At 39.8% G+C, this 9,369-nt stretch overlaps 1 pseudogene; it reads left to right on the top strand.

Annotated features, from left to right (window-relative positions):
* Positions 1–3,323: 3,323 nt before the first annotated feature.
* LOC116100545 lies at positions 3,324–5,370 on the top strand (annotated as a pseudogene).
* Positions 5,371–9,369: the final 3,999 nt, after the last annotated feature.

Genomic DNA, 9,369 nt, shown 5'->3' with positions numbered 1-9,369 from the left:
TCACTTCTTTCCTAGGATTTCTATCTCCAGAGTTGTCTCTCTTTGTGATTTATTAACTGCTTCTACTTCCACTTTTAGGTTCTGGATGGTTTTGTTCAATTCCTTCAACTGTTTTGTTGTGCTTTCCTGTAAATTTTTTAAGGGATGTTTGTGTTTCCTCTTTGAACTTTTCTTTTTGTGTTCTCCTTTATTTCTTTAAGGGAGTTATTCATGTCCTTCTTAAATTCCTCTATCACCATTGTGAGATATGATTTTAGATCCAAATCTTGCTTTTCTGGTGTGTTGGGATATCCAGGAATTGCTGTGGTGGGAGTACTAGGTTCTGATGAAGCCAAGTAGTCTTGGTTTCTGTTGGTAAGATTCTTTTCTTTGCCTTTTGCCATCTGTTGATCTCTGGTGTTAGATGCTTTTGCTGTCTCTGGCTGGAAGCTTGTTCTTCCTGTGGGTCTGTAAGCCTGTGACAGCACTTCTGGGATGTCAGCTCTCCTCTGGTAAAACCTGTGTGCAGTGGGCTTTGGATCAATAGTCCCTCCTGAGTCCTGGGGTCAGTGGATATCCTGAGATCAGCTCTCCACTTGCAGGAAAGGTGTAGAGAGGGTTGTGGATCTGTGTCCCTCCTAGGTGTAGACTTAGATACAAAGGATCCTGTCCCAGCTGCCCTGCCACTTGTGGGGCCTGTGCCTCCAGGCTGATCCTGGCTTAGAAAGTCACTGGAGAGAAAATTGCATTTCACTTGAGTCCCTGTATTTGAACACTCCCTAGAAGTAAGCTCTCTGCTTAAGAGGAAGGGGCAGAGAGGGCTGTGGATCTGTTGTACCTCCTAGGTGTAGACAGAGGTAGAAAGAATCCTGTCCTGGCTGCCCTGGTACTTGTGAGGCCTGTGCCTCCTGGGTGGTCCAACCTTAAAAAATCACTGTATTTGTGCTTTTAATGATGACCATTTTATGTTAGATAATAAACTGGAGTGCTTTTTCTTATAGAAATTTATCATATTTCTCTCTCTCTCTTTCTTTCTTTCTTTTTTTTTTTCTTTTTGAGACAGGGTTTCTCTGTGTATCCCTGGCTGTCCTGGAACTCACTCTGTAGACCAGGCAGGCCTCAAACTCTGAAATCCACTTGCCTCTATTTCCCAAGTGCTGGGATTAAAGGCATGCACCACTACTGCCCGGCTTCATATTTCTTCATGTATCAGGAATACTATACTGAATTTGGAGGTTCCTGGGTATTCCAGATACACATTATTATATGGGTTGTTATGACATTTGTTTAATCTTTCTAGATACCTCTATTGTTTTAAAATATTTGTATGCAGATTGTGTATGTTAAACAAAAGACAGTTTGCAAACAGCCATTGTCCTATTCTGCTGTATTTATAATCAGTCTGCCCACATTATGAAATACTGTATAAGTCTTGGAATAATGGTGTATTTTGTGGATTCATCAGTCAGGGTTAGACAGACCTCTGTTGTTGTGGGAATTATAAAAAAAAAATGAATCTACCCTGCAAACTCCCTTTCCTGCTGGAACACCTTTTAATACTAGTATTGTCTGGCCTCATGACTAAGTTCCAGTGGGTTCTTGATATTCTCTCCCAGTTAGCTACAACATCTCTCTCACATACAATGCCTAACACACCCCCACAATAATTCATTGATTTGCACAAACCATGTGCAAATCAATCATTCATAGAAGCGCCTAGCATCTATAGGTAATGCATGACTCTTATATCCAATTAGGTTTGGCTTTAATATCCAATCAGGTTTATAAAACAATAATATAACAATTCACAAGATGCCAATATAATAATTTCAGAACCAAATAATAAAGACAATATTCTGACCCAATTAATCTATTTTGTAAAAACCTTTGCTTGGTTGTATAACCACATGGGGTGTGACTCCTCATCATCCTCTGGCTCCATGATGAAGATCCTTCTCTTCTCTTTCTGACCTTTCTCTTCCTCCAACTCTAGCTCCACCTATCTATTCCTGTCCAAACACAGGCTTGTCAGTGCCCTAATGTGATTGGGTAGAGAAAATGCTGCAGTACTCTATAAATACTCTGTAGTTTAACCTGTGCAGTAATTCACCTCTTGGTGCTGCATAATTAATAATTCTTCTGAAATTAATAGTTAAAATTTGCTTGAGGGTATAAAGAAAGTTAGAAATTATACCATTTCACAAAGTTAACAGGTAGAGCTTTTCCTTAATAGTTCATAAGTTTACCTAGCATATGAAGTAATGTAGGTAAACCATATTGGTCATAAATTATCTCACATTCTGACATATAATATACATTACACTACAAACATATAGTGAAAATTAAGATGTGAGCACCATGCCACTAATAAAAAGACAGATCAAACAAAAAGCACACAAATAAACTGTTGTAGGAAATATTAAAATGGACAAGTTCCCTAACTACAATCAGATACTTTCTGCCCTTGTGGTCTTCCAGCTTAGCCGCCCTGACAGCAGTCTTCTTAGGTCTGATTCACCTGCTTCAGAACTGCTCATTCATTCTCAGCCATCCAGCCCCTCTGGTCATGGTCAAACCCAGTCAAGCAAAACTCTAGAAGTTTATAATTAATCATTCAGCTTTTCATGTCAATTTTTCTGGTGATTCTCAATTTACGAGATCCCAAACAATAATTTCAGAGCCAATTGATAAAGATATATATTGCCCACCTAGATAAGACAAATTTTCCTGTAATTATCCATTCCTTATAAGGAATAACTATAATGCTATCTATGACTATTTAAAACCATGTGGAATCTGGATTGTTCTCTTCCTCCTCTATCTTCCTTACTTCTCCTCCTTCCTACTTGTCTTTCCCCATCTCTGAAACTCTTTGCTCTGCTTTCCTTTTTCCTGTTCAATCACAGCCTTCTTGTTGCATTAATATTTAAAGTAATTGGACAGGGAAAATTCTGCTACATAAACAAAAAGACAAGCACAAGAAATAGAAGTTGAAGGAATGGAAGAAAATGAGGACATACCACTAAGGGGGTTGTATTGGAAAAGTCCTGAACCATCAGAACCACAATAGGATGAGATACAGTGTACAAAAGACTAAAATAATTCTTACTATTATCATGTACAATTGTTTTAGTAATAATTGAATAATTATTATTTGAGGGCATATGTTACTTCAAAGTAAAATTTTCAGCCATTAACATTAACAAACCATGTGCAATGCAAAATGAAAACCATGGTATACATTTGAAACTGTTAATACGAAGCTGCCGTGGAGCCCGGGCTGTGACTGACAGAGGCCTATGTTTTCCAACAACTGCTCACCAGTGAGCCCATCTACAGCCACCATGTCCAGCAGGAACAACAACAAGCTGCCCAACAACCTGCCGCAGTTACAGAACCTGATCAAGAGGGACCCGCTGGCCTACATCGAGGAGTTCCTTCAGCAATATAATCACTATAAATCTAATGTGGAGATTTTCAAGTTACAACCAAATAAACCCAGCAAAGAACTCACAGAGCTGGTGATGTTCACAGCACATATTGGTCACTGCTACCCGGAGCATCTCAGTAACTTACTGCAGGAGCTGAAGGACTTTCTCTCCTACAACCACACTGTCTTAGACCCAGATCTCCGCATGACATTTTGCAAAGCCTTGATCTTACTGAGAAATCAGAATCTCATCAATCCATCAAGGTTTTTAGAGCTCATCTTTGAGCTTCTGCGCTGCCAAGACAAGCTCCTGCAGAAGACTTTATACACACATACTGTTTCGGACATCAAGAACATCAATGCCAAACACAAGAACAACAAAGTGAACGTGATAATGCAGAACTTCATGTACACCATGAGAGACAGCAATGCAACCACAGCCAAAATGTCTTTGGATGTGATGATCGAACTGTACAGAAGGAACATCTGGAACGATGCCTAAACTGTCAATGTTATCACAACTGAATGTTTCTCCAAGATCACCAAGATATTAGTTGCTACTTTGACATTCTTCCTCGGAAAGGATGAGGAAGAGAAGAAGGACAGTGACTCAGAATCTGAGGACAATGGGCTCACAGCAAGAGACCTGATGGTGCAATATGCCACAGCAAAGAAGGGCTCCAAAAACAAGAAGAAGCTGGAAAAGGCAATGAAAGTGCTGAAGAAACAAAAGAAGAAACCTGAAGTGTTTAACTTCTCAGCTATTCACTTGATTCATGATCCCCAAGACTTTGCAGAGAAGCTTCTGAAGCAGCTCGAGAACTGTAAGGAGATGTTTGAAGTGAAGATGATGTTCATGAACCTCATCTCCAGATTGGTGGGAATTCACAAACTTTTCCTCTTCAACTTCTACCATTTTGTGCAAAGGTTTCTGTAGCCCCACCAGAGAGAAGTCACAAAGATCCTTCTGTTTGATGCACAAGCCTCTCATCACCTGGTGCCCCCAGAGATTATTCAGTCCTTACTCCTGACAGTGGCCAACAATTTTGTAACTGACGATAACTCTGGGGAAGTCATGACCGTAGGACAATGCTATAAAAGAGATCACAGCTCGATGTCCTCTGGCCATAACTGAAGAGCTACTTCAAGACCTGGTTCAATATAAGACACACAAAGATAAGAATGTAATGATGTCTGCCAGGACTTTGATCCATCTCTTCTGGACACTGAACCCTCAGATGTTGCAGAAGAAATTCCGGGGTAAACCCACTGAAGCCTCCATCGAAGCAAGAATAAAAGAGTATGGAGAATTAGATGCTAATGATAACATCCCGGGAGCGGAGGTTTTAGAGCTTGAGAAGGAAGAGAATACATGAGATGTTGAAGATGGATGGGAAAGTGCCAGTCTCAGTGAAGAGGAGGAGGATGGCGAGAGGGTTGATGTGCACCATTCTTATGACGAGGAACAGCAAACAATTGCCATGAAGCTGGACCGCATGCCCATGGAGGAGCGGAAAGCCAAGGCTGCAGCCATCAGTACCAGTCGAGTTTTAACACAGGAGGATTTCCAGAAAATCTTCATGGCCCAGATAAAGAAGGAAATGGATGCTGCCCCAGGGAAAGCTCAGAAAACGAAGTACTTGGAAATTGACAGTGAGGAAGTGTCCAGGGGTGAATTACTGTCTCTTCGGGACATTGAACGCCTTCATAAACAGCCCGAGTCTGACAAGGAGATGAGACTAGCAACTGCAATGGGTGGAAGGACAGACCGAAAGGAGTTTGTGAGGAAGAAAACCAAAATAAACCTATTTTCCAGTTCCACAAATAAAGAGAATAAAAAGCAGAACTTTATAATGATGCGGTATAGCCAGAATGTCTGATCAAAAACAGCACACTTCTTCTGGGAGAACCAGCTATCACTATGAGATGCACTTCTGAAAAAGAGGGAAAGAATGAAGTAACTTATCAGCAAGTTATCCATTTCCTGCTCAACACTGTGTGTTATCAGCATGCAGAAAATTAGTAAATATTACTTACATTAAAAAGTCAAGGAACACTATATTTTGTAAACCACATTAACACTTGTAGTAATTTGGTATTTTTAATTGGGATGTTGGGCTGGTGGGAATGTGAAATGTAAATAGTAGTAATGTTAAGAACTCACTTCTAACTCAAATGGAAGTGCTGAGTGCCTACTAAGTGATGCTGCTGCATATGAAGCTGAGTGAGCCATAGCCCTTGCCTGAGGGCAGAGTTTTGGCTAAGGTCACATTTTTTTTAATTGCCTTAAGTCTAAACAGTCATTTTGAAATGCCTAGCAGGGTGTGGTGGCACACACCCATAATCCCAGCACTTGTGAAGCCAAGGCAGGAGGCTTGAGAGTTTAGAACCTACTTGACATACTGTGTTAGTTCAGGGCAGCCTGAGCTACATAATTGAGAACAGAAGCCATCTTTGAGCTATCATTTGAGTGGCTGGTTCTCTGCTGCCTGTTGCTGTTGGGGTTTTGTTTTCATTTTTTCTGCTGGGCTGGAGATGAGCCCCAGGCCCTCATGCTTACCCTCAGGAGGCTCTCCCACTGAACTTCACCCCATCCCTCAGTGCCTGATCTTCACATGGTTTGACCAGTTCCCGTGCCTTGTTCTCAACCAAAGCTGAAAGGTTGTACAGGGTGTGCGCTGTTATTGCCACATTTGAACCCATTGCAAGACCCAGTCTGCAGTGCATGCTGCTGGGTTTAGAAACAGTCTGTTACTGCCACATTTGAACCCATTGCAAGACCCAGTCTGCATGCAGGCTGCTGGGTTTAGAAACAGTTTTGATACCTTTTACCTCAGACTTCTTAGGTAATCTTGTCATGAGAAAATGTTGCATGCTGAGATTAGAGGAAAGGGCGGTTTCTGCCCCTCAGTTGGAGGTGGTGTTTGCCTTCCTTTCCATCTCCATCGCCCTGTTCAGCTTCTGAGGTCCACTTCCATCTATTTATCCCCAACAGTGCCCCAGGTCGCTGTTAGGGGATTGCCCAGCAGCCTGGGCAGAGCTGTGGAGGAAGTGTCTAGTGCAAATTTGTATATGTGAGACCTGAAACCATCCCTTTGCTTTCTTCCGGAGTTCTTCAGGGGCATTTGCTTATGCACCAGGTCTGAAAGTAGCTGGAGCTTGCTGTAGCTCTGCTGTCTGGTTTGCTATTGTTTTAAGTCCTACCCTCAGCTCCCAGCCACTGGGATTTCAGGCACACAGTACCATGGCCAGTTTCTAGGCTGCTAGGGGTCATACTCAGGGCTTGGCATATAAATCCAGAATACCAGCACACCACATGTGTGGCATTAGCAAATTTCACTGGTAAAGAAGAACCACACAGGACAGTGTCACCTGCTCCCTGCTGCTCCCTGGGGCTCGCTGAGTGCCTCCTATGCTGTAGAGGTAGGCACAGCAGCTGTGTGAACATTTGAGTTAACTTCTGCCTGCCAAGGTTTCCATCTGTACATGGTAGACCACCTACCTCTCTTTTAGTAAATTGGGTTGTGGAGGAGTATTTTTTCTTTTCTTTTTTCCTTATAGTTATAGTTACTATGTTTATTTTAATCATCAAACCCAATGTATAGGCAGCTAGTTTAAAATCCATATTAAATATCTACTGCTGGAAAAAAAGAAACTGTTAATACAAATGAATGTTTCTCAAAGGATAGGAAGTTAGGGATAAATGGAAAGTATATCCAGTGCAGAAGTGAACTTTGTTAGAGGTTGGTGCTCTTGTGACATCAAAGGTATAAGAGAGTCTTTGGCGATTCTTGACTTCAACCACACATATGCTGCTCACAAGGGAACAGCATCAACCTAGTCATGACTCTTAAAAGTTTCAATCAAGTATGCAAAATATAAAGTAAAAAAAGAGGATAACTTTACAGGAAGGCATCAGTTTTGTGATGGAAGTAACTTTTAGTAGTTATTGGCAATTGATGAACTACTTGCAGAGGGAAAGTAATATTTTTCAGGGAAGATTAGCACAAGTGTGTACTGATGCTCCTGTACATCTCTCTGGATCTGAGCACATATCAGCAGTGCTAGCTCAATTTAGTGTGTATTAAAAGCAGTTCACATTAAGTAGCAATGTATTATTAGTAGCAATGTATTATCTATAGACACTATGGATAGCCTTAATGTATTGTATGTAATGGTTATATTTTTAAGACATTATATACAATTTAAATACTAAGTTAAATATTTAGAAAATAACATCTTAATTACAATTCTTTAATTGTTAAAAAGACACCATAGCAATATACACAATCTGCATCTCTGTATAAAAAACACACATCCATGTACACACAAACAAATGATTATTGTATGTCTATATTTTATATATTGCTTTCCTAAAATAAACTCCTTTTTGTATTTCTTTACCATCATTATACTATAACACCCAATGTATTATGTGGTAAATAGCTTGATGAAACTGGACACAAGTATGCATTTAAATAATTCAAGTGCTTTATTTGTAAGTTGCAATGTGCATAAATATATCAAATTGTGAATAATTTCCAAATAAGCATAGCTCCTAAGGATATAGGCACAGGAAGGTTGCAGAGGTTAGCACTGGAGTGCACTGAAAGCCCATGATTACTAGCAGCATTCCCTAGACAGAAACAAAGGCTTTATTATCTGTACCACTAGTCAGATATGGGCTCAAAGGCACAGGCACTAATGGACAGTTTTCTCTGTTTTTGATTAAAGCCAGAAACCAAAGAATAAATACATAATATTTTGGTCTTTCCCTTCTATTTCATCTTCATTTTTATTCCTGATGCAACAGGCAGGGAGGGGTGGAGGAGCTTTGGTGGAAAAATCTCCATGGTAACAACAGGCTTTTGCCTTCTTTATCATTTTTGAGATCTCTCTCCTGATTGGTCCCAAACCTTTTCTCTATTTCTCTACGTATACTCAGCCATTCAGAGCCAACCACAGCTAAAGAAATCTATTCACATAAACATTTTTTTCTAGTAAAGCTCCTGGTTGATGTATAGCTCTCAGCAAGTACCAGGCAAGTGCTTGCTGGAGATTGAAAACAAGCTGCTTCTTAGAGGAGCAGTGCTCTGGAAATCTGCAGATGAAAGGGAAAAGAAAACGTCAGCATGGTCAGGTAACTTGCTATGATTCTTCACATGCTCTGAATGAAACTGCTTCTCTTTTCTATGCAAGGTATTTGTTACTGCTTATTTGTCATTGGTTCATTTTTATGATCTATTATTCAGGACTCATCCTTAGAGTTCTTCATCAGCAAGGATGTCGTATTAGGTCAGCCTTCAGTATTTGACAGTGATGGGAGACCTGTTGCTCCTTAATTTGCTGTAGGGGATAAGATCTCTCAAGGATTTTTAATCAGGACAGCAGTTCTCAGGTGACACCATGAGACATTCTGGAACATTCTAAAACATCATGTTACCTAGTTTCCCAATGACCTCTGAGTGTGCTCTAACCCTAACAGTGCAATTCTGCATTGTTATCATCTTGCTATCATCAAAGCTCTCAGATGTCTTACATTACATTTCAATCCAAATTCTAAAATCAGATTTATATTGTTATTGCTGGGAAGAAACATAATTCTATATTCATATGTAGATATATGCACATATCATTCTTTAAGAATAGTAAAAGCAAAAATATAAGTATAGTAAAAACAAAATTTAGCATGCACTGGAAAGAAAATGTGAACATAACAAAATTTCTTTTCTTTTCTTTCTTTCTTTCTTTCTTTCTTTCTTTCTTTCTTTCTTTCTTTTTTTTTTATTTTAAATCTCAATCTACTAAGTTTTCCAGCCACCACCCAATTTCTAGGATTCAAAGTATGTATGAGTTTGGGTGTATTGCTTTATCTTAATAATTATTTATTATCACAAAACATTTTTTTACATTGTGTTTATTAGATATCATCCTGTGCTCTGTGTGTTCTGTGGTAATTT

The sequence above is a fragment of the Mastomys coucha genome, unplaced genomic scaffold (genome assembly GCF_008632895.1).
Source record: "Mastomys coucha isolate ucsf_1 unplaced genomic scaffold, UCSF_Mcou_1 pScaffold21, whole genome shotgun sequence".
Lineage (NCBI taxonomy): Eukaryota > Metazoa > Chordata > Mammalia > Rodentia > Muridae > Mastomys > Mastomys coucha.
This window is presented reverse-complemented; position numbering and strand designations above follow the sequence as displayed.